Here is a 25,694-nt window from a genome sequence, read left to right as displayed (position 1 = left end):
TAAACACTGTGTCCACTCACTGTCCACTCTATTAGACATTCCTACTTTGTTGGTCCACCTTGTAGATGTAAAGTCAGACAGTAGCTCATCTGCTGCTACACAGTTTATGTTGGTCATCCTCTAGTCCTTCATCAGCGGTCACAGGATGCTTTTTGACTGGTGGACTCTTCTCAGACACTGAGATGTTTAAAAACTCCTGTCTGATCCACTCGCACCAGTGCAACACACACTACCACACCACCACCACTTCAGTGTCACTACAGTGCTGAGAATGATCCACCAACCAAATAATACCTGCCCCGTGGTGGTCATGTGGGGGTCCTGACCACTGAAAAACAGGGTGAAAAGGTGCTAACCAAGTATGGCCTACTAGTATGAAGCATAAAAACAAAGAGGTATTTTATTATTTTTATTTTTTTTATGTTATGGCCGATGAGTGTGTATTCTATTCGTTTATAATGATTATTTAAACGCTGAACTCAAATTGAGGTCTCACGAGTCGTTTCATAAGGAATCCTATACAAATCCGCCGGTGACGTCAGAGATTTGCAGCCCGAGCCTCTTATTGTTACACGGCTCCACCGAGTCCATTCCGGCTGCGGATCCGCTCCGGCTTTTCCAGCAGCGTCTAAAGCTGAGCTGTGTAGCCGCAGCAGCAGAGCCGCACGCAGGCAGGTGTGAGTGGGGAAGCACACGGCTTTTATACCACCGACCATCCTCCTTCATTCATCGACACAGCTCTGCTCACGCCGCTCATCCACTATCAGCATTTGAGGATTATGAATTGTGATTAACAGAGCGCGCGAGGTAAGCGTTTCCTCTGGTATCACGGGCTCCTGTTGTAGTTTATTCACAATGGCACTAAACGCCTTTCTCTGGTAGATTGTACTTAATTGCTGAGGCGCGAGCGCCGTGCGGTTGTAGACTGGGGGAAAATGCAGCGTGGCTGTCAGTCATTGAGAAAAGGAGTCGATACTGTTTGAGAATTGACGTGGAATGACTGAAGACTTTAATGACTTAAATGGTGCCTCCTCGCTGAGCTTTACGCTTCGTTAATGGAACAAAGATCGGTCTACTGACGATGTGTGCCCACTTTTCTCCCACCGTTGTTTTCAACGCTGATCCAGTGATGTGTATTGAGCCATCAGTGGTCACTGCTTTGCGCAACAGGACTGTGTGTGAATGGGCATTGGGCACCAGTGTATGAGTTCGGGCTAGTAAATCTCCCTTACATCACCTGTACATCTCTTGTATATCTCTTTGGTTTGTGCTTTGGTTATAAGCGCTCCATTGATGCCTAAAGGGGAGCTCCGCCGATTTTTCAAAATTTCTGCGTAGTTCAGTGGTTGAGATATAAGCCAAGTGATTCAGAGTGGTTTGATGATTTGAGATTCATTTGTAGATAAACTGACTCTGATGTCTTTATAGAGGTGGTGATAAGAACCAATGTCTACATTACTGAAACAATGTGATGTTTAACTGTGTAAAGCGCAGTAAAAGGGGAATTCCACCAATTCTTCAGAATTTCTGAGTAGTTCAGTCATTGAGATGTAAGTGGTTTGCTTGTAGAGAAACTTACAGCCTCTGATTTCTTCACAGTGGTAATGATAGTAAACGGGCTCACAATAAAAGGGGAATTCCACCAATTTTTCAAAATTTCTGAGTATATGTAACGTTAATGATGGTAAAATAGTCATATATCTGAAAAACAGACCAAAAACCTTGTCCCTAAAACTACTGTAAATCAATGTCTCAGACGTTAGGCAGCGTGTAATAACTTTCTGAGGGAGCTTTTACAGATCCAGTCATCACCACCGTGAACAATTCTGACTCGGTAAGTTTCTCTAAAACTGAACATTTTACACCAAACCTCTCTGAATGACTTTGTTGACATGTTAACTGTTTAATTTTGTAGAATTTCGAAAAGCCGGTGGAGTTCCCCTTGAAGATACCTTGCCAGTGTGGATTTGATTGCTGAAATCCTTTAGTTGTTGTATTTGCCACTGAGTCTGCTATGATCTGTCATTTCTTAGCCTTGAAAAGTTGCATATGAGTTGCTTTACTGATACATTTTGGGCTTTAAAAGAAGAAAGAAAGTGCAGCAAATCCAACCTGACATCAGACTTTGGTGGAGGTTGACTAGAACACATTTTTCCTCCTTCACAACCTGCTTTCATGCTCAAGACCTGTTCAGATCTGCCCTCCCTAGGGTCTGCACCATGTTATGAGGTGACACCCCCCCCCCCTTTTCAAACCATATTGATTAAACCGGAATTGCTGTTATTGCTTTTTCTCTGTGATGCATCTTATTTTATTGGCTGTTCATTTTCCCACTGTGGAATGTTAACCTAAGCTTCTCTCTGTTTTTTTCTTGTGATAAGTTGGAAGCAGCTTCCTTTTTTCCCCAGAATTCCTTTCTGACATCATTAAATCAATTCATACTTTACGCTCAGGTTCTTACAAGGTGCTCTAGTGCAGAAAGCAATAATGAGCCCCTTATATGACAGTGGTCTTAAATAAATGAAAACAGGCAGTGTAATTTGCTTGTCTTGTTTACTCACCATCATGTCTCAACCAAACTGGTGCTCTAATGTGGGCAAATGGTTGACACACAGTGCTGTGCAAAAGTCAGAGACCTCTATTCGCTTGTTTAGTGTCCCGTCCGCTTGGCGATTAAGGGCACGTTGTTCAATTTTGAGAAAATTACACAGAATCCTCAACAGCTGTTCTTTTTCTGCAGGGATATTTTTCCACACCTCCAAAGTTCAGTCTTAGACCTCGGTTGCACACTCTGCTTCTCACGATCCAAGTAATCCCAAACTCATTTATAGATGTTGAGGTCTGAACTCTAGTCCATTATTCTGAGAACACCAGCAGCGCATTTGTTTGATTTTGCAAACTTTCTTCTTCTATTTTTTCTCAGTCAGGGCTTCTTGACAGCTACACATCCTTTCAGACCCGTAGCGCTGAGTTGGCGTCTCACAGTGGAAGGATGGACAGAAACACCTGTGTATTTTTCAAATCTGAAGCAGCTTGATTTTCTCCTCACTCTTAAAGATGAAAGCTTTAAGTGCTGTTTATCTGATGGAGACAGTTTTGGTCTTTCAGGTCTTGCATGGTTGTTAGGAGACCCATTTTCTGTGTTAATACCTATACTTCATTAGGCGGCCCAGTGCGACTGCCGTTAATTATAGCTGTTCGTATTTAAAGGACTTTTTCATGGACTCATATTCCATGACTTACGCTCTATGCTTTTTATTGATATCTGAACTGACCACAAAAAGCTTTTCTCCAATACTCTTTTCTTACAACATTAATGCACTTGTTGGTTGATTTGGTTGCACCTCTGAGTATTGCATGTGTTCGAGGTCTTCTCTGAAGAAATACGCTCCAATGTTTCCCAAAATCTGATAGAAGTGAACACACTTTCAGTGAGATGACTCATTGGTTAGCGATGCGATTAAGGGTAGCTTTAGTGGAAACATTGCTGAAGCATCGTCAGTGAAGTGGCCCTCATATAGCTGCTCGGTGATGTTTAGGGAGAGATGACAGGCCAGAGAGAGAGAGAGAGAGAGAGAGAGGAAAACTGCCAGGACAGGATGCATAATCAGATTCATTAGAGCAGAGATAGTCCACTGTGTCAAGTGTTCTGGAGCACTTTTTATTTTTTTCTTTTAACAATGTCCTCACTCTGTAACTCCCTGTGCTGAATCACAGTGTGTCAATGTATAGCTCCAGGTCCTATGCTTTGTTGTAAAGAGGGAGAGAGAGAGGGAGGGAGGGAAAGAGGGAAGGAGAGAAAGGGAGGGGGGCAGGCCTCTCTGTGGTGCTTTCTAGTTTCTCCTCTTCCCCAATAGATTTTTTGATGTTGAAATTAAGGCAGCGTGAGCCTCGGAATCTTATGATTTAAACATGAGTCATGAAAACTTGCAGGAAATTCATGAGCTGATAGTAAAAAGACGAGCTTGAAGGAGTGGATAGTTTAGACGGCGTGTCCATGAATGCTGACAACTCATACGAAGGCTCCTGTCGGCCTTGGCGTTCTGGTAAACTGATATATCACACAAGCTTGACTATACAGTTCTGAAAGACAAAATCTTGTTGATGTAATTAGTTTTCATGCGGAAATGATGTACGAATTGAATCAAGTGCTTACAGTGCATCATAAGGCCTGTCACAATTATTACATAATTGCTTGATGGCAATTATTTGAGATAAGCTGGCTGCAGTTATTTTCTACAGTTAGCTCTCACAATCATATGTTTACATTGCAACAAACACAATGTGCATTGAGTACATTTTCATTAGTTAGTCTAAGTTGAGGAAAATACATAGAAAATTACAGACTGTCATAATTACTCGACTGAAATTAGTCACTAGAAATGTGTGGGCATATTTGAATGATAAGCATCGTGTCCTCATTATAAAGCCATGTTGAGCTGTTTTTCCACAAGAGAGCACTGTTAGCACTCAGGTTGCTTTTGTATGTGTCACTAAAATTGAGGAAACTCACACCAGCAGGATCTCACAAATGCATGTGTAAATGCAGAGATACAAATTGCGTTAAGTGTGTTTTGTTGTATTGTGTTGGAGATGAAGGCGTTTCTGCACATGGCACGTTCAGGAGTGGCTGAGCACAGAGTGAAATTCATTCATTAGTTGCTGTTGTGTGGTTGAAAGAAGCCTTGTTTACTAACTGCTATTAAGGTGTGTATATCCTTTGTTTGTATTTATTTATTTTGCTTTTTAACAAAACCGAATTACCGAATTAATAGAATAAAAGCATCACTGTTAAATAATTATTTCATACACAGTTGCATTAAAATGCTGATTCTTTCCAATCTGGCAACCCTAATCTGGCTCTCAACAGTATTAAGCAGTGCAGGAGTGTAGAAAGAGTGTCTTTTTTAACCATCATCTTAAAAAATGAAAGAAAAAATCATAATCACAAGTATTTGGCCAATATTGAGATCACAGTTATTTAATACGATGAGTCATTGGCTTTGGAAACATCATGCATTTACTGAACTTTTTAAAAAAAAAAAAAATCTTGGCTTTTTAGTTGTGGATTTCCTTAAGCTTAAAATGTAATTCAACTGAAAAACAAATAAAAAATAAATATAAATGAATAATATATGAACGTATATACATTTAAAAAAAGAATTAAAAATAATACATAAAAATAAATAAATAAGATAAAAATAAATAATATTAACGGTGTTGTAGTGCACTTTGACAACCTACTCAAAACTACTTAACATATGTAAATGTGAAAAATAAAAATAATGAGATGAGTTTGGGCTTTAAGGGAGGGGCGAAAGTGTAAAGGAAAGGGCTGGATTTATAACACAGGACAAAGTGAAAGCATCTTTGCGAAACAGAATGCGGCACAATAATCGCTTTCTCTCGATTATCTTGTTTTCATAATCGTAGGAAGCCAAAATCGTATTTGACGATGAATCGCCCAGCCGTACTTTTTGATGATTTCTTGTCAGTGAACTGAATTGTGATGAAAGTCTTTAAGCTGCTCAGAACCACTTCATACCACGCCAAACAGCTTTATAGGCCAATGCAGTCTGAGTCATTTTCCTGCAGCTAGCGAGCCGGTATGCTCTTGTTTGTTCTCGATGATAAACACAACTGAGACATTGCTAGCTAGCTAGCAATCTGGAGATGTAGGGAACTCATTTGGACTGCACCTGGACGTAAAACCAATACTGTGACCTGGAATAGTGAGTCTCACAAACTGAGCCAAATCACAAAGAGTTTGCAATGAGTCCCGTTCACAGAGCTGGCAGCTGCATGCTACGAGCTAGCATTTAGCCTGATAAGTGTTTGTTTCCCCACAGAAGCTCTTGCGTTCATACAAGAAGTAAACGTGATGGTTATTCGAATGGCTTTTTTCTTTTGGTAACACTTTCTATGAATGTCACCTTTGTAAGCATCTATAAACGCATTCATAACATGTTACAATGCATGCATAAGACATTATAAACATAGCTATAAATATTTATAAAAATGCATTATACATTATAGCCATGTTTATTATGCATTATGAATTGTTAACATAATACATTATAAGTACTGATCATAACAAATTATAAGAGCTCATAAGTCGTATTTGTCCGCTCTACGTAAAGTGAAGCGTACTGTACTAAAGCCTCCTCCAGTGTTCAGAGTGAGGCTTCAAGTTGAAGTATTTACTGAAGGATTTACTGAAACACTAAAACATTCACAGTAAAGCACATTACAGGCTTCAAATGTCAGAGTTTAAACTAGAGCTGCCATCAGTGTTTTACCCACTGTGGGAAAGGTAATGTACACCACCGTTAGCTTGGTATTTGTCTTTACTTTACGCTCTCCAAGCTGGGACTGACTTCTTAGGCACTGACATTATAACATGTTATTAACACTATTTACAATGCATTATATTAACAATTCATAATGTATAATAAACATGGCTATAAAGTGTAATTCAGTGTAATTCTTTTTTATAAAAATTTATAACCATGTTTATAATGCCTTATGAATACATTATAACATGTTATAAATGTGTTTATAGATGCTTACAAAGGTGACATTCATAGAAAGTGTTACCTTTCTTTTTTTTTCAATATTTTAATGATTTAGTTCATCATATATTAGCCAGTATTTGTTGCAGCTCCTTTCACTTTGAAACAGCTGCTAGTAGCAGCCCAGCTATACAGTATTCAGCTGTTTTTTTCAGGCCTGTTCCAGAGGGAGTGAGGAGCCAGCAAGCTTTGAGCCGTGTCCCTGCCCAGCACCAGATGAGTGGGCACGGCTTAAGAGTGGCTTTATTTGGAAATAGGGATGAAATAATCTTATTAGGAAGTGTTCCGTAAAGCTCAATTAAAGACAATAATCAGTTTAAAATAATATGCCTCGGGGCAACTCACGTCCTGCAACCGTGACTTGCTCCGCTGTAGCAAAGTCCCACTCCTTTTCCATTAAAGCTACTTTGAAGTTCACAGCTCCACCAAAAATCCATTAAAAAGTATTTAGTCATGCAAATATGGAAGGATGTGAGAGGTGGGATGGCGGAGGACGGAGCCAAGCGCGCGTGCGCTCGCGTTTGTGACGGCGCAATGCGTCAAACCGATCACTTTAATGCTCTCTGACTTTCGATTTGATCAGCTCCTTTCACATGACTCAGCTGAGCTGACACACTTTCATAGCACATTACCATCACATGGGCTGGAGAGGCTCCTCGCTATCTCGTCTTACGACCTCATCAGAGTGCATTAAACGCTCCGTAAGCTCCGTCTACACGCTAAAGACGCAGATACGGGTGGACTCGCGCTCATCAAGTCGTCAGGGTCTTTATGAAAGACTAATATAATGGAAAATGATAGTGTTAGAGGTTAATACAATGGAAAATCACATTTTCCTCATTTGTTTTAATAAAAAGGATGTAGTATGTACAGTTTGCAAACATACAGTTTACTCCCCAGTCTGTACAGTCCATAAATGAAAATGTAAAAAAAAGCCTATTTTGAATTTATCACGATTGTGAAACCAGTGTATTTACATATCTGCCTATTCTGCAGTTTTGCCCTGTCTGTTCACATTGAAGTTACAAGCAGTGTTTCAGCCTTGGCTGCTTTTTTAACAAGGTACAGTACAGGGCAACCAGAAGCAGTCATGCATGGGTTTTAAAGGCCTAGTAACAAAACAAGCCTAAGGTAAAAATGAACTAGGATGATAGACAAATCCAAACAAATTCTTGGTGTGGTTAAAGCTCGGCCTACGTTGTTTTGACCAGAGCGAAGTCATGTGAATGCCTTCATTCATCAGAACACCCACAGAAACTCTAGAGAGCAGAGGTGTACTTGGATGTCTTTTTTGGGTGGGCACTTGAATTATTTGGGTGGGCAACAACAAAAATGTTGCTTTTGTAAACAGTGTATGTAAACAAGGACAAACTACAGTTACTGCATCTGATTTTTGTAGGGGGTCTGGGGCCGGTTTTTAATGAGCCACCTATCCATGCTGGAAGATTTACCTCACTCGCTAAATAAAACAAATTATGTTATCCTTCTGTAAAATTATTTTATATCAACCCAACAAGCCAGCTGCAGTGACTACATGACTACTAATATAACTTAAAAAAAAACGAGAAAAGTTATTTGGATGGCCGAGAGCAGGTTTAGCGGTTCACTGAACCATGTCTGTACCGCATGTGTGAAGAAGTGTTGTGGTTTAGTGATAGAGGAGCACTGTCCAAGCACACCCACACCTTCAAAATGGGAAATAGGACGGCAGTGCATTTTTTAATAAGCACTGACAAAATTAACTATGACAAAAAACTATGATCACTCAAAAAATACCCATAAAGGTGATTTTTTAGAGTTTTCACTACATGTGCAGATGATTCCTCTGGGTGGGCAAGGCTTCTCTCTGGGTGGGGGAAGCTTTGAGCTTTGCATGAGAAATTATTAATATCGAATTACATTTGCTTTGGTTGTCACTAGCAGTAGCTGTGACTTCTAAGAGTCTAACTTTATTTTTTGTAATAAACAGGAGGCGGCAGGATGCATGGGCTAAGTAGCTTTTATTAAGGGGCTTTCAGTATTCGTAGTCGTCATAACAGGTAGGGGTCATAAAAAAAGGCAGACAAGTACACAAACTGGAGATTCATAACCCCAAAAATCAAAAGAACCATGCAACAGGCAAAACATGAGGAGCAACCAGGAAAAACTAAGAAGAAAGGATATGTTCCGGCAAGACTTCGGAAACTGGAAACAGAAAATAAGAGGACACTGCAGTTAATGGTTCCAGAACTAGCTTCGGGTGGATGAATGGCTGAAGTCCTGCGTGATGCCCATATTAGGAACTCCAGGCCTAGGCAGGTTTCCTCTATGAGACATATGAACCGTGCTTTCAGAAATCGCCCTGTGGTGAACTAAAGTGTTCTACTGCTGTTACATTTTGTCCTGTGCACAAATCCCCCTGATCATCACTGGATTCTCTGAATTATGAGGTCATTTAGCAGTCAAAATATGAATAATGTTACATACACACTATATAAGCAAGCTAATACTCCTGCACATTGAAGTGATATTGCATGAAAGTGAGTCTACTGTTAAGCTTCAACACTGTTATATACCATCAAACTCAAACTCAAACTTCAGCTTAAAACTGCAAAAGCAGCTTAACTCCCAGACTTAACCCTCTGAGGTCCATGAACATGCCTGTGCATCAAATTTGGTGTTTCTCTGTCTTTGCGATAGCACAGCACAGAGATACAGTTCAAACATTCCCTGAATCTGTAGAGTTGCCCTTTCCATTCCGTCTTATCATGAGATCGTATGTGACTCACATACGGCAACAGGCTATAATAAAGAGGGGCTGAGATACACGTCATCTGCCTCTCATCATGTGTAATTAGTGGATTTGTGTGTCCGTCTACATTTTGTGAGAAACTGACCAATGGACATTCTGGAAATCACTAAGGACTGACCCATCACACCAGAAACATAGGAGACACATGTAAAATGGCGTGCAGAGAGTTTACAGCTGCTGAAGTTGCTCAGCAGTTTTGGAAAGTAGTGATAAAGATAACAAAGCATTTTGATATGAAACATAAGTATTATTTTATATGCAAGAGCCTTTAAAGATAAATTGAAAAAGATATGCAGAAAAATTATAACAATAAATGGTCTTAAACGCTGGAGTTAATGTAAATCTGCTAATTCACCCTTTAACTCTGAAGGCTACTGGTCACCATAGCAATGCAGACAACAATCTCGCATAGCCAGTAGCTAACGAAACGATTTAAGACAAACGCTGATAATTTGGAGACGAATGGACTTTTTTGCGTTTATAAGCACTCAGCTGGTTTCCTGATACATTTAATCTGCTACAAGAAACTGTCAAATACTAGTTACAGTGCTGAAGTCAGATTCTCATTTGAATTTTTCTTGCTGCACTATTTAAGGTGGAACGGGAAAATTAGAAACAAGAGCTGGCAAATGAGAATGAATGAGAATTTTCCCATTCCACCTTTAATGATGCCTGGTGGAAAATTCAAACAAGAAGCTGGCGAAGGTGGAGCTAAGAGACATTTTACAAGAAATTGTTCCACTTTTGGAAAAGTTTCCTGCCGGAGACGTGAGAAAAGTGCCTATAGCTGAGCTAAAGCTTAAAGCAGAGCAAAGTAAGTCTGCATTTTCCTTTATATGTTTTAGCCTATACTAGTATATTAACAGCGCTGTCGCCTCACAGCAAGAATGGCCTGGGTTCGATTCCTGGCCGGGTGACCAGGGTCATTTCTGTGTGGAGTTGCCTGTTCTCCCAGTGTCTGCGTGGGTTTCTTCCGGGTACTCCGGTTTCCTCCCACAATCCAAAAAACATGCAGTCAGGCCAATTGGACATGCTGAAATTGCCCCTAGGTGTGAGTGTGTGAATGTGTATGTCTGTCTGCCCTGTGATGGACTGGCGACCTGTCCAGGGTGTATCCTGCCTTCTGCCCAACGACAGCTGGGATAGGCTCCAGCACCCCACTGTGACCCAGAAGGATAAGCGGTTTAGATGATGTATGTGTGTAGTATATTAGCACATACTGAGACATATTTACAGCAACGATGGTCAAATGGACACAAAATATTGTGGCTCTCAAGGTGTGATTTTTGCTGAAAGGACAGAAGCGTTCTTCTTAACATTTGGGTTGCTGACCCCTGGTCTATGTGATCATTAGTGGGCGGAGTAAGGGTGGAACTAGAGTTAGTAAGAGCCAATGCAAGATAAGTCCCTGTGCTGTCTCCCCAGAGAGAAATACTACAGTATGTATCCAAACTCGTTTAGTAAGTGTTAACAGTCTCATCGCTAAGTGTAGATATCTTTTGTGCCGTCTTGTGCGCAGGAGTATTAAACAGACCTAAAGGACAATGCTCTTATGTGTCATGTGTTAATACACTCGAATTAAAAGCTCTACTTCACTGAATCTGTGATGGAATTAACGTCAAATCATGTCAAAGTCTAATTCTCTATTAATAGAAAAACTCTCGTAGTTCAGAATCGGAGATAATCTGAAATACCTCATTGAAGCTCTTTTGGAAAGCTCGCCCACAGTAATAATAGTGTTAATATTTTGAGATGAGGGAGTTTAGTGGGGGGCTGCAGCTGCAGCTGGATCTGGAGGTGGTGGGGGGGCTTGCATGCTAATGAAGCTGTGTGTGTGTGTGTGTGTCTCGGCAAAGTCTTTGCACCACTAGCACTGGGAACAGGTGGTATTTATGCTGCTCAAGGTGGGAGGATGATTCACGGGAAAGAAACGCTTTTCTCTGTATAGCAGTGGCATTGCGTCATGTAAAAGGCTGTGATTCACCTCGGCTAGCTCAACTGTTCGGTGTGTCAGAACTGACTGTACAGGGAGACGGGTGAGTTTAGAAATTGTTCACCTTTCCGTTAATCGCCGTCGCAAAATGGTGCAGGTGTTAAATCTCCAAGTATTTTGTAATATGTCTTGGTGACGTACTTGAACCGTGGACAAAGTTTAGGGATATTATTATGCTTTTTAAAATGTTCTTGATACAAATAAGCAAGGGGAATTGAAAGGGGGATTCCACCCACTTTTCAAAATGTCTGGCTGAGCTGTAAACAAAGGCGTTCGATGCTCTGTTCTAGAGAAGCAAATCAGAAGTGTTTACAGTGGTGGTGATAGGAACCAGATGTCTGAAGTGTTTTTGAAAACTTCCCCACAGAAGGTTCTTGCATAAAATGGCTTTGAATTGAAGCCTGAGACATTGTTGTACAGTAGTTGTAGGATAAAAAGTGTTTTCTTTTTTAATTCATTCATGGTGGAAACGTAAATTCAGGGGGTTGTGAGGCAAAATCGCCAAAGAAAACTTTCAGATTTCCCTCTAAATGTGTTGCAGACATTGTGACCCCTGGCTCCTATCACCACCATTGAAAAGAGGAGTCCGTGAGTCTCCCTACACTGAACCATTTCACAAGAAACCACTCTGAGTGACTTTTTTTCTATATTTTAACCACTGAATTATGCTCAAATTTTGAAACATTGGTGGAATTCCCCTCTAAGGACTGAGCAGGTTTAGTTAGAGGAAAATACTATGTAGAAATGCTTGTGCTACCTTGGGAATAATGACGCACTCTTAAATATAAAAGCTCCTCTGTGTTTCTTGGCTTGGATGTCCAATGCTAGTAAAAGCATTAATTAATATAGAACCTTTATGCAGAAGTATTTTAAGCTTCATTCTCATGCATCTCATTTACAAATGTGGTTCCCTTCAATGAACTTTTCTTTAGGGTGAAAGTGGTTCTTCTGTGACATCACTCAGTAGAACCCTTTTTTTAGCAGTTTATTTTTACCCCACACTGCTGTGCACAAGTCCAAAAAAAGAGTCCATGCTCCTAACAACCGTGTAAGACCTGATAGACCACCAGAACTGTGACCATCAGATAAACAGCACTTACAGCTTTCATCTTTGAGAGAGAGGAGAAAATCAAGCTGCGTCAGATCTGAAAACATCCACAGGTGTTTCTGTCCATCCTTCCACTGTGAGAAGACGACTCAGCGCTGTGGGTCTGAAAGGATGTGTAGCTGTCAATAAGCCCTCACTGAGAAAAGTAGTGGACAGAAAATGAAGAAAATATGTGCTGGGACACCAAAACAGGATGTCTGAGTGAATTTTTATGGATTGATGAGTCTCAATTGGGATTACTTGAATTGTAAGAAGCAGAAAATGCAACCAACTTCTAAGACCAAAAATATCCCTGCAGATTTCTTTGAACAGCTGAAAGTAGGGTGGGCAATATGAGAATATTTGATTGTTATCATAATAAAATTTGTCACACTATGCTTCTCTGAGTATATTGTGGATATTGGCACAGCATAAAGAGCACTAAACATCAACGTGATTCATGAGAGAGAGCAGATAATTCGTCCTTTTTCTCTGGATTTACTGTAGCGCAGCATGTGTAACAATGAAATAACATGAAGCTAATTTTTTATTGTTTTTTTTATTGCCATTTAAAAAAAAACGAAATATCTTGATCCATATCTTGTATTATGAATATGTCTTCAAGCGTCTTGACATTGTATTTTTGCATGTTGCCCACCTCTAACTGAGAGCGAGTCTTCTGAAAAGAATGGAAGCTGTATTAAACACAGAGTGGACACACTAAATACTAAAAAAAGGGATTTTAAGTGTTAAATAAATCATAAATGAGTGATCTCTGCCTTTTGCACAGTGCTGTATTATACCCTTACTTTGATGTCAGCACTCATCAGCGGTCAAACCTTTCAGGTGTTTGAACCACCTTTGGGCCAGAAGAGCTTCAATATGGGTTTTTAACAAGAACGGACACGAAGCTAAGCGTTGAACCCAAAGCATTCACACATCACTGTGCTGGTTTAAAACCTTTTACAAGCATTTTTTCTCGGACTGAATTGAAGGAACACCAAGACGATTCAAGATTTAATAGATTTAAAAAATGATTAAACTTCTGACAGGCAGTGTAAGACTAACAGGTAGTGTAACTGTTGCAAAATGACACTGGAGCGAAATTAATACTGCATCAATGGTCTTACTAATCAACAGAGTGACCCCCCACCCGCATGACATCCACTCCACTCCAGCAGCATTCATCAGAGGGCCCCCCACAGGGGCTCTCTCTCTCTTTCTCTCTCTCTTTCACACATACACACACAAACACAATGTCCTGGGGTCATACATATGTATTATTCATTTATATGTGCTTTATGTGTACTAATATGTCCCAGATATACAATATACATAAGTATGTATGTGTAGTAAAGTCCTATATATTGCCGTTGTCGGAAGAAAACCTTATATCTCCAAAATGATAACTTTACGGGAAAAGAAAAAAACCTACTGTACTTTTAATGTAAGTCAATAGAACCAGACTTCTTTCCAGGTCATTCTGGGCCGTTTCTTTTGGTCTGTTCATCATGAAATTTACACACAATATAAAGAGCAACAGGCGTTTTCAGATTATGCCAAAAAACTGAAAAATGTTCAGTTCAAGACAAATTCATTGGATAATTTTTGTCTATATAGTGATTATCGGTCAGCTTCCTTCGTATTTATCTACGTTCGTTTGAAGAAATAAGTCTAGGTACAATTTGTGTTCTAGGAGTTACATTCAGCTGGGCGTTCCGATAGTACGGTCTGAATATGGCAAGGCAGCTTTTAGTTACAGTGCTCTATCTGCATGGAATGATCTGCAGAATCATTTGAAATTCCTTGAGTGATTTTAACATAATTGTTAAAGAACTGTATCAACCATATCTGGTTTTGACTCTGAATAATTTTTGTTGGTTGGTTTTTTGGTTCTTTGTTGATTGTTTTGTGTGCTGCCTAAAATAAAATAAATAAAATAAAATAAAATAATATATATATATATATATATATATATATATATATATATATATAGGCAGCACACAAAACAATCAACAAAGAACCAAAAAACCAACCAACAAAATTTATTCAGAGTCAAAACCAGATATGGTTGATACAGTTCTTTAACAATATATATATATGTATATATATATATATGTATATATATATATATATATATATTGCAGTAAGCTTTACTGCATCATATCCTGGATATTGTCAGTACCTAAAGAGCACTGACTACCTGCATGTTTCCTTATAAAGTGAGCATAATGCATAATTAGTCTTGTGTAACTTAGTGCAGTGTGTGAAACAATAAATCAAAATAATTCTCATTTTTGATGGTATTTTTTTAACATGACTGTAGTAATTTGTCTACTCCAACTTATCAAACCTTAGAAGTGCCTTAAAATATTGTAATGTTATTTTTTGCCATATTGTCCAACCCTCCTATATGTAATAAGAACAGGGCTGCCCAAAATTGGCTCATGAGGACGTTTGATGTGGCTCACCTGACAGTTACCCTGACCCTACGCTCCTCACTCAATTAGAGAACAATCATATTTTTAAGCAATATGTTACTTATGTATAACTTATACCACAAACACTGCAATTTGGCCCCTAAGACAAAAGTTTGAGCACCCCTGAATCAGTTTTCTAACCCTAATATTAAACCTAGCCCTAGATTTGTCTTAATGTCTGTATAATTAAGCCATTAAGATGTGAACAGAGTAATTTGAATACAGTAATTTGCTGTGAGTTGAGCTGTTCTGGAGAAATCTGCCGAGTCAGAATTGTTCACAGTGGCGGTGATAGGAACCAGATGTCCGAAGCGTGTGATGACTCTGAAAGCTCCCACAGGAAGTTATTACATAAAATGGTTACAAATTTGCTGCCTGATGCCTGAGACATTGTTTTGTGATAGTTTTGAAATAAGATGAGATTACATGCATGGAGCTTTGCTTAGTTTTTCTCTGTTTTCTGTTGTTCTGCAAATGCATGAGAATAACACACACCACACATACACACCTGCCAGGGGTCTGCCCTCTGAGCTTGAACCCTCTCTGGGCCTCAAAATCCACCGGCAGGTCAGATGTAGGTCAACAGCTCCATTGCTGCCACACAGTAACTCAGGCAAAAGCATATACGAGTCTCCAGAGGCTGTAGGCAGAGGAAGTGTATCCATAGATAGAAAGTTGCAGGCTTGATGTAATTGCTTCTGCTCTGTATTATAGCCCACCAGCTGTTTTCACACCTCCCTGAGGCTGCAAATGAAGCAGTCTAAAGATGGTGCACAAAGCTTCAGCACAAACTGTTCATTCACATGACTTCGAGAATGTCTTATGTATGAATATATATATTAACATAATGTCTGATATTTTAGATTTTTTCATCACAGTGAGTCATTCGAACTGTATTATAACTGTATTAGTTGTATCTGGGATACCTGTTCGTTAAGCTCGGTTGGTAGTGCAGCAAAAAGTGCTCAGTTTTATCCCTTATTTTGTCAATCAGCCAAGACATCTGTTGGGAGCATTTCTGTAGCAGTCAGCAACTGAACCCTCAGGGCCTTCTAGGCCTTTAGAGGAGACGTCATCATTTCTGGGAAATAAAATAAAATCATGTCTGCAATTTTTTAACTCTTTACATTTAGATTTTAATATGTTCATCATGCTTGTTATATAAAGGGGTAAAATCTTATGACACCCAACAGAAAGTGTTCCAGTGAGGCTTTTTTCTCTGTGTGAATACATACAGCAAAGCAAGCCCTCCTATTGGTTAGGTCTTCAGAAGCTGCACAGAAGGCCTTACACTTTAGATTAACTACCAACATACATAGGAACTGACAGAGGAATCAATCAACTGCTTTTTGATTGTCAAAGGGACAAATAAAAAAAGTCACTCTAGGCCTTCTGGAAGTCATAGATACGTCACTGACTGTGAATATAAGTGGTAGCCTGGATAGTGCATTTCAGTGAGTTGTTAGAAATGGAAATCAGCGAGGGGAGGTCAACGCCGGGGCTTGTGCAATATACAGGGTAAAATATTTGTCTGTTACAAACTTCAAATCTGTAAATAAAACGTGAAATGTTTTTTTTACAAGTTGCAGATATTTGTTTTAGATTTTGAATGGGCACAAAATGTTCACTGCTGTTAGCTTAGCACTAACATGCTACTAGAAAACCTACTTTGAGCACCCAACATGTCTCGACATATGCACTGTGTGTCCAAAAGTTTGGAGACACCTGCTCATGCAATGTTTCTTCTGAAATCAGGGGTATTAATAGAGAGTTTGCCCTGTTTTTTGCTGTAGCAACAGCCTCTATTCCTCTAAGGCTTCATACTAGTTAGAACATTGCTGTGATGATTTGACTTCATTCAACCACAGAAGCATAAGTGTGGCCAGTTACTGATGTTGAATGATTAGCTTTTAATCGCAAATGCCAATATAGTTCATCCCAAAGGTATTGGGTGGAGCTCCGTCACTCCAGAGAATGCAGGTCCAGTACTCCACAGCTCAGTGCTGGGGGGCTTTATACCCCTCTAACAGATGTTTGGGCATGGTGACCCTAGGTTTATGTGGGGCTGCTCTAGTCAGTCCCATTATATTGGCAATTATTTTCTATGGAGTTTATTCAAGATGTATGCGCACAACTGGAATGCCTGTGTCAGCAATGGGTGCACTTAAAGTAGCTGAATACAGTAATTATAAAGGGGTGTCTGAATACTTTTGGACTTTTAGTATATCTGTAATAGGTGAATATTCTTCTCTATCCATGTTTGGCTTCCTCACCCAGCTGTTTTTTCGCTGTCTAGTTAAAGGTGTTCATGTGAACAGCCATTACCATGGTGACTTATCTCACCTGCCTTTCCAGGTGGCCTCTCAGGCCAGCCCGGGTGTGCCAGCGTCGCGGAGGAGAGTGACAAGGCAAGGACAAGCTGGCATCCGCAGTCTAAGCTTATTAGCGAGCTACTTCAGGCCACTGCCAAACGGATGAAGACCTTAGCAGCCTCCGCTCTGATTATAGAAACTCTGTTTGCTTCCTGCAGTGGCTGACTTTTGCAAAAAGAAAGCTGCGCAGTGAGGAATTAACGTCATCCCCCTGCTGGGTCCCCCTGCTTTGCAGAACACATCAAATAACACGGCTCATCTGACAACTTTATGGCTTTATTAGTGCCTCGGTGTAAGGGGAATACGGACCTGTTTCCATAGGATACTTTCTTACATGCTTACTGCAGGAATGCTGGGTAGGACTGCATGATAATGGTTAAAGCCCAATCCCACTCCAAACGGAGTGTTGGTCACCTGGTTGCACAGGTGACCAAAGAAACCCACAAATGTAAGTATTTTCTCTGTTAAAAAAACTATGATAACCACTGGATTATCTTAGTTTAATGTTGTTTCAATACAAATAGCTTACTTCAGCTTCATATCACTGAAAAATAGGGGTGGGTGAGGATAAATTATCTTTCTGAAGGCATGTGATGCCCTAAATTATATATGCGATATACTAAAAGCCCAGCAGCGAGATTGTTGAACTTTACCCTCCTCTGCTGTCACTGCAGACTGGCAGGGTTGCCTACAGAGCAGCACTAGTAGCTGTTAATGAAGTAATGCTTCTTATGAAATAATGCTTTTTATTTGAGGGTCCCATTTCAACCACTACCCCTTGTAACTCAGTTCCAAGGGGCAAGGTGACACTCAAAAACAAGGGGTAGGGGTTAATAGTTGTATTTTTTTTTATAATACAACTATTAACTGTATATACTGTATTATTTTTTTGTAAATATATGCTCATTCCAAATGTAATGCCTGCAGCACATTCAACACAAAGTTGTGACAGGAGCATGTTTACCACTGTTTTACATTAGCTTTTCTTTTTACAATCGTTTGGGGACTGAAAACACAAACTGATCCAGTTTTGAAATTTTGATTTTGTACCATTCTTCTGCTTTTCAAGCCGTTTGCTGAGCAACCAGGGCCTTTGTTGTTGTATTTTGCACTTTGTAATGTTCCACATTTTTCAATAGGAAACAAGCAGGCCAGTCTGCACTCTCTGATTACGCATCCATGCTGTTGTAAGACATACAGAATGTTTCTTGGTGTTGTCACGTTAAAATAACACAGATGTCCCTGAAAAAGATGGCGTTTAAAAGGCAGCATGTGCAAAATTTGTATATATCTTTCAGTGTGAACCCTCTGGGGTCTTTAGGCAATTTCTTGATGTTTGCATAGCTTCTTAAATCCTCCTTTAAAGGCTCTTCTATATAACATGATACTCATTTGTCTCACATCAAAAATGCTCCGTTATCTTTATCACTACTTTCCAAAACCGCTGAGCAACTTCAGCAGCCATAAACTCCCTGCACGCAATTTCACGTATCTCCGATGTTTCCGGCGTGATAGGTGAGTCCTTAGTGATTTCCTGAATGTCCATTGGTCAGTTTCACAGAAAGAATAGACAGAACACACGGATCCACCAATTACACACAGTAAGGGACAGATGACGTGTGTCTCAGCCAGCGTGTGGCTCATAACTCCGGATGTGAGTCATGTATGATCTTGTGATAAGATGGAATGGAAAGGGCGACTCTACAGATTCAGGAAATGTTTGAACCGTATTTCTCCACTGTGTTATTGCAAAGATACAGAAACAGATATAGAAACATCAAATTTGATATGTTGGCGAGTTCGTGGACCCTAGAGGGTTAATGCTGCTTTCACAGATGTGCAAATTACCCACTAAAACCCCACCATTCCATAAGAGGCCTTGACTTTTGAACTTTATACTGGTAACAGTATGGATGGTCCTTCTTTGCCCCGAGAACTGTCGTTTGTCATTGCCATTCAAGCTGTCGCACTTTCTCCATCAACATTGCACCCAACTGAAAAACCTCACCATTTCAAACATCTTTGCCAATCAACCATCCAAAGTAGGCCAACAAAACTAGTTTTTTCAGTTCTGAGAGCTGCGCAGAGGAGTTTTGGAATGGTTAGGTGGCTACTCTAGTACCCGTACACATTTCTACTCTACTGAGACTGGTCTGAAGGGACTGAAGGTTGCCGGAAAGTCTGTGATATTTTTGTTTCATTATTTTACAGGCTGACCTGCTTTGATGGAGGAAGTCAGACACGGTCTCAGTGCCAAAAGGTGCCAGGCAGTAATAATCACTTGCCAAAGGGGCAGAACCTTAAAATGGATCCGGTAATGGATCTGGAAATAGTTCAGGCCGGAGGAGAGAACCGAACCCTAGCTGTCTTTGTAGATGAGAAAATATTTAAATGTGTTGCATCTGTCTAGGAACAGGCCAGTCTAATCCCTTCCCAGTTTAAGCGCTGTTGATAGGAAGTGTATTTGTAAGTGTGACCGGAAACACACACAGCTTTTACTGAGAGCACACGCTAATCAATGCCTGGCGTTAAACTCATTAAAATGCTTATTATTCAGTTATTAACAGGGGTGATCCGAACAGCTTTTTATAGGCTTTGAACACTCTGAGTTTCCGAGTGGGTACTCGAGCACTCGTTCTCTGAATCACCCTTAAGAACAACAATATCAACATTTCATAAATAACCAAAATTGTAAGTATGTTCGTTTTTTTTTTTAATCAGTTTTACATTCAGGGGTGTAACACCAAAATTTGGCCCACAGGCACAGTAATGTGCCCAGCTCCCCTTTCTCGAAGAAAATAAAGGGAAAAAAATATAATGTATCTTTCATACATTATATAGTAATGTATTTATTATACATTTTAGAGGGGTCAAAAAGGGGTGGTATACATTGCTAAAGAGCTAATATGAAGGAAAATGTGCTTTAAATCATCAATGTTGCTGTACTTTATTAAAGATTAGTCTTAAACTTGGTCTCTGTTCAAAACAGTCAGTGTCATTAGAAATTTAAAAACAGAAAAAACTGAAAAAAATTAAATGTAATTACTGTCATTGTCATTAAAACTGATCAACAAATGGTTTATTGGTTGAAACACCTGTTAGCTCTCTACTTCAGTGAGCTCACCTTGTCTGTGTCTTTAGTTACATCAGAAAAGGAAGGCTACTCTCTGTCCCTCAGTGACCGCTTCTTAGCTACTGGGCTCAGGTCAGCGTTGTTTGGTCATGATCACAGAAATACAGTTTGTTTAAAAAAAAAAACAAACAAAAAGCTTACTTGCTGCACTCAATCAAATCCTGTGCTTTTTTATCAGCTTTTACTATTACACGTGACTGCAAATGTAGCTAATCACTATAGATGTGGCTAATCGCTAGTTAGCCAGCTAGCTCACCTTACTACAACATATAAACTGTATGGCGCTTAAATGAACGACCAGAATTCGTTTGGCCATTTATTGATTTTTCGCTCTCAGCTTCTTCCGTTTCTGAAATCCTGAGTTTGGTTTTGTTTTGATCAGGTCAGGATTGGACAGCCACTAACAATAGACGTGCGCACTGAAGGATCCAACCACTTTTGCTCTGGAGGTGGTGGGTGGCCTGAGGGGATTAAGGAATCAACAATAGACAAGCAGACCAGGGAGGATTCTGGTTAATCAGGTCCATTATTACCCGTGGTCCGACACCCCGTGTACATTTGTACATCTTTTTTTGTGATCTCAAAGATGCTGATAGACAGGAGTTTGTAGGATATGGGCTCTTTATTGTTTTTAGCCACCTATGCTATTCTATGCTAAAAGTCCCACACTTCACCCACGTCAATACACAACTTACACATTATGTACACGTTTCATTGTAGGTACTGAGTAAGTCTTAATATTAAAGGGCCTAATTTTCTTGTATGTGATCTGGTTTCCTTGAGGTGGACGTATAATGTTTTATGTACCAACAGACAAAATTCACTATAACATTACCATTTTCCAACCTCTCTGTAGCACTGAGAATCAGAAAGGGTGTTTATGTTACTGTGGACTGTTATATGTAAATGAGCACTGTTCTGATTGGCTGTCCTGTATTGTACCTCATTTAAAAAGGAATCCAGGTTAAAACACTCTTGGTAACTTCAGCATCACTGGATGGAGCTAAATGGCTGTAGGTTGATTAGGCAGATCGATGTAAATGTGATGGTTTGTATGACATCACAAAATGTGTAAAATGGTACGTTTCAACACATATACACTGTGAACAGTATTGGCCGGGGAGGAAATGGTATGTTTTGAAACTTTAACAATGTTTGATTGATTTAAATAGATTTCCATGGTATGGGCCCTTTAAAGTCTTCGTTAGAAGCGTGTTTTCATGTCAGTTTAGCTGCTTTCAGTTTGCAAACTTATCCTGCTTCAGTCTTTAAAAGAAAAGGGGTGACACTATAGAATCCTAGGGGGAGTTTGTGGCTCTGTTCAGCCTTTAGCTAAGATTACTTGAGTGTATGACCTGATTTTTGTTTTGCCTAATCATGTCCGTTATTAATTAATTGCAAAACTTAAATATCCTTAAGTATTCAGTGTGGAAAATACCATGATATTGAATTTCATCTAACTCCCCATCACTATCTGGCTGCTTGAACACAACGGTTTGTGCTTCCCCACTCCACTCAGCATGCAGCAGTCATGAGCAGGGGAGCCCTGTGAGGCGTGCTGTTAAGAGGCAGGTTAGCCTGGCACGTTGGCAGATCCGTGCCTTTTGCTGCTCTCTGGCTCTCTGCCATCTCACCTCTCTCTGTCAGGTGTCTTCGACCACTCGCTATTTTTAGAGATGGAACCCCGCTCCATTGACTTTAATCTGATTGGTTGAGGCAGTGTGCCTCAGGGATTGATGCTCTTTTGTCTCAGGATGACGCCACCTGTGTGGCACTAATCCTGCTGCTTTTTGTTGAGGGGGAGATGAGAGGTTTCTGACCTTTGCTCCATTGATCTGTCATGTTGGTATCCGGATAGCACGGTTCAGCCCTATTCGAGCTGGATTAGTTTTACCAGAGGGGTATTTTGTGCATGTGGTTTGTTCATGATTTGACTGCCAGATTCGTACAGAATAAATTTTATCCAAATTACCCCAAAAAGCCTAAATCAAAACGTCATTGCGCAGAGATTTACGCCAGCATTTGCTGTCAAAAATAAACCCCAAAATGCGACACTAGATGCCTGTTATCAAGGGGAATTCAAAATGGTAATGCGTAACCGTAGTGTATTGTTTTTTTGGTGCCTGGTCGGACGTGAAACTTAGAAAATGCCGCCCAGCAAGACAAAAAAAAGCATCGCCTTGTAAGAGATAGTTTTGAGCTATTTCATTTTCCTTCCTTGTCATTGGCTATCACCAAATGTTGTGGATTTTGTCTTGACCTTGTGGATAAAGGAATTGGGTCAAATCAAGTTCCAATTTAGCTGTTAGGTTAAGTTTTTACACAAAAAAGGGAAAAAAGAGGTGCCATTTTTTGTCCTTACTATGACTACCATTATTGAGGGAACTCCGAGTTCGATGAATTATAGAAAATAATTCGCTGTGAAATTGTTGCTGAACAGAGTTGTAAAAACTATGGACATAACAGATTCGTACTGGATTATGGCCATGGAACTTGTCGGTAATCACTCAAATCAAGGCACCTCCCCAGGTAAAACTAATCCAGCTTGAATAAGGCTTTAGTCTGCAGCTTCTCAGACACTTTTAAAGTATCCAAAGCCCAATTGGAGCACGATTAGAGTTACCTGGGGACGTGTTGTAGTTTGAGTGATTACCAACGAGGTCTTTGATTTTAATCCAGTATGAATCTGCCATGTCTGTGGCTTTCCATGTCTGCTTGGTAACAGTCCCAGAGTGCATTATCTACTATAATTCATTGAACTCGGAGTTCCATCAGTTATAGTAGCCCTGTTTGTATCAACATCATTGTAATGTAATAACAAAACCAGGCAATAGAAAACGAACAAAGCTGAAGACTTTACATTACTGGACCTCCTCTGTTAAAACTAATCCAGCTCAAATAGGGCTTATGACAACTTTTGACACTTTGCACTGTGAGGAGCCATTGAGTACACCTCTGCTTAACCCCTTAAAAGGCCAGTTTAATTACACACTTCTATAACCTAAAAAGAGCTCAGCCAGTTTGCATTGAAGTCCCTGTAGTTACTGAATAATAAGCCTTAGTATGTAGTGCAGAAATTACGGTAACACTTTCTATGAATGTCGCATTTGTAAGCATCTATAAACACATTTATAACATGTTATAATGTATTCATAAGGCATTATAAACATGGTTATAAATATTTATAAAAAAGAATCACTGAATTACACTTTATAGCCATGTTTATTATACATTATGAATTGTTAATATAATGCATTATAAATAGTGTTAATAACATGTTATAATGTCAGTGCCAAAGAAGTCAGTCCCAGCTTGGAGAGCGTAAAGTAAAGACAAATACCAAGCTAACGGTGGTGTACATTACCTTTCCCACATTGGGTAAAACACTGATGGCAGCTCTAGTTTAAACTCTGACATTTGAAGCCTGTAATGTGCTTTACTGTGAATGTTTTAGTGTTTCAGTAAATCCTTCAGTAAATACTTCAACTTGAAGCCTCACTCTTAACACTGGAGGAGGCTTTAGTACAGTACGCTTCACTTTACTTAGAGCGGACAAATACAACTTATGAGCTCTTATAATTTGTTATGATCGGTACTTATAATGTATTATTATGTTAACAATTCATAATGCATAATAAACATGGCTATAATGTATAATGCATTTTTATAAATATTTAAATGTTTATAATGTCTTATGAATGCATTATAACATGTTATGAATGTGTTTATAGATGCATACAAAGGTGACATTCATAGAAAGTGTTACCTAAATTACTAACTGAAAGAGGTTTTAATTCACAGTGTTCTTAATAAGTTCCTTCATTAGTCCAACAGACTCTGGAAAGAAATGCTGCTGCTACATTTTAAGCTATGGCTGTTTTGATATGGGCCAAAATAGGATGAATACCGAGGCCCAGTTTCAATTTTCCTCGCCCACTTTGAATCACCGCTCGGGTGTGGTGAGGAGGGGACAATAAGGAGCGGATTATTCAAACAGAACACACTCGCCCTTAGCAGGTTAGCTCCAGGGAGCTAATCAGCTAGCCAAGCAAACTTTGCAATGCGAAAGTTGAGTAGTTTGAACATAATGTACATAAGATTTTGAGTAAATACTTTGTCTGTCTATAACATCGGTGTATCTGTTGTGCACAGCGTTTATTTTTGTTGTTGTTAGCCATATAGCCTTTGGCATGCTAACCATCCAGCTAGCAGAGGGAAGTGATGAATTGGTATCAGCATTTGTGTAAGAGATGAAGTTCACAAGCTAAAGCTCAGCTAATTTTTTAAGTGTTAAGCATTTTAAAGTACATTTCTGCTTTGGCTTATAAACAGTTTCATCTGCCAATATTTTGAAATGGAAATAATTCAGGTCGCAATGATTTCTGGGTAAGTTCTGCTGCTTAAGTCGACATTTGTGTTCTTTCGGTCACTCACTCCTCTGAGGGCTCATCTAATACCCTTCATTGGGCTAATGAAGTAATGCAATGGCCCTTAAGATGACGCTGGGCATTCCCCCGAAGGGGAGATGATGAGGCCAAGTGGACGAGGGCGTGTTGAAATCGGTATTGAAGTGGCTGAAATTTGTATTTTTCTTCCCTGGAAACCTGTAGTGTCCTGCATGGGGTAATATTTGACTCAAAGAGGTTGGTGTAAAAGGCTGCACCGATTAGCGCAGGAGCGTACTTGGCGCAGTGCAAAATGGTGCAGCAGGCGTGTAAAATGGGCTTTAGCCTCGCAGTTCCAGTGCAAAATTAAAGAATTAAACTTTAAACACCAGTCTTGAAACACCAGTTCTTTCCCACAAACTACTTCTTTAAACAGAGTGGAATTCTGAAAGCTGAGGAAAGAGTGTTGCCCATGGCACCGTGATGAAGTACCTCATATCAGTAAGAGCAGAGTTTCAGCTTTGACTCTCGTCTTGGTACACTAATATAAAAAGATTAAATGTCAGAAGTCTGCAGGTTTTAATATTCCTGGCCTTTCTGCTGGGTTCTGGCATTTACACACTTGAATAAGGCATAGCCATAACTACTGATGAAAATATGACATTAAAGCTCCAACTTCAGGACATGAAGGACCGTTGCAAGTGTAATTATGTGTTTAAAAATGCTATTGCTGGAGCCTTTGGTTCTTGTAGTTACTGTCTGATGGAAATCACATCCTCTAAAAAACTTGGTTATGTTCACTGAGGGAACAAACCTGTCCACCAACTCCAAAATGCCTTGCATAGTCTGGACCTTGAAGTGTTTTAGGGTGGTTTGGTGTT

The 25,694-nt window shown here is 39.7% G+C and overlaps 1 protein-coding gene across 1 annotated transcript in view; it reads left to right on the top strand.

Moving 5' to 3' along the window:
• The first annotated feature begins 687 nt into the window (after nt 1–687).
• The window catches only part of dlgap1a (discs, large (Drosophila) homolog-associated protein 1a), a 203,941-nt gene continuing 178,934 nt past the window's right edge, over nt 688–25,694 (top strand). Inside the window, exon 1 of the mRNA XM_036556772.1 lies at nt 688–807. The gene's annotated coding sequence lies outside the window, so the exon portion shown is untranslated. The remainder of the gene's footprint in view (nt 808–25,694) is intronic.

The sequence above is a fragment of the Colossoma macropomum genome, unplaced genomic scaffold (assembly GCF_904425465.1).
Source record: "Colossoma macropomum unplaced genomic scaffold, Colossoma_macropomum, whole genome shotgun sequence".
NCBI lineage: Eukaryota > Metazoa > Chordata > Actinopteri > Characiformes > Serrasalmidae > Colossoma > Colossoma macropomum.
The sequence above is the reverse complement of the archived record's forward strand: the minus strand, read 5'-3'. Positions and strand labels throughout refer to the sequence as shown.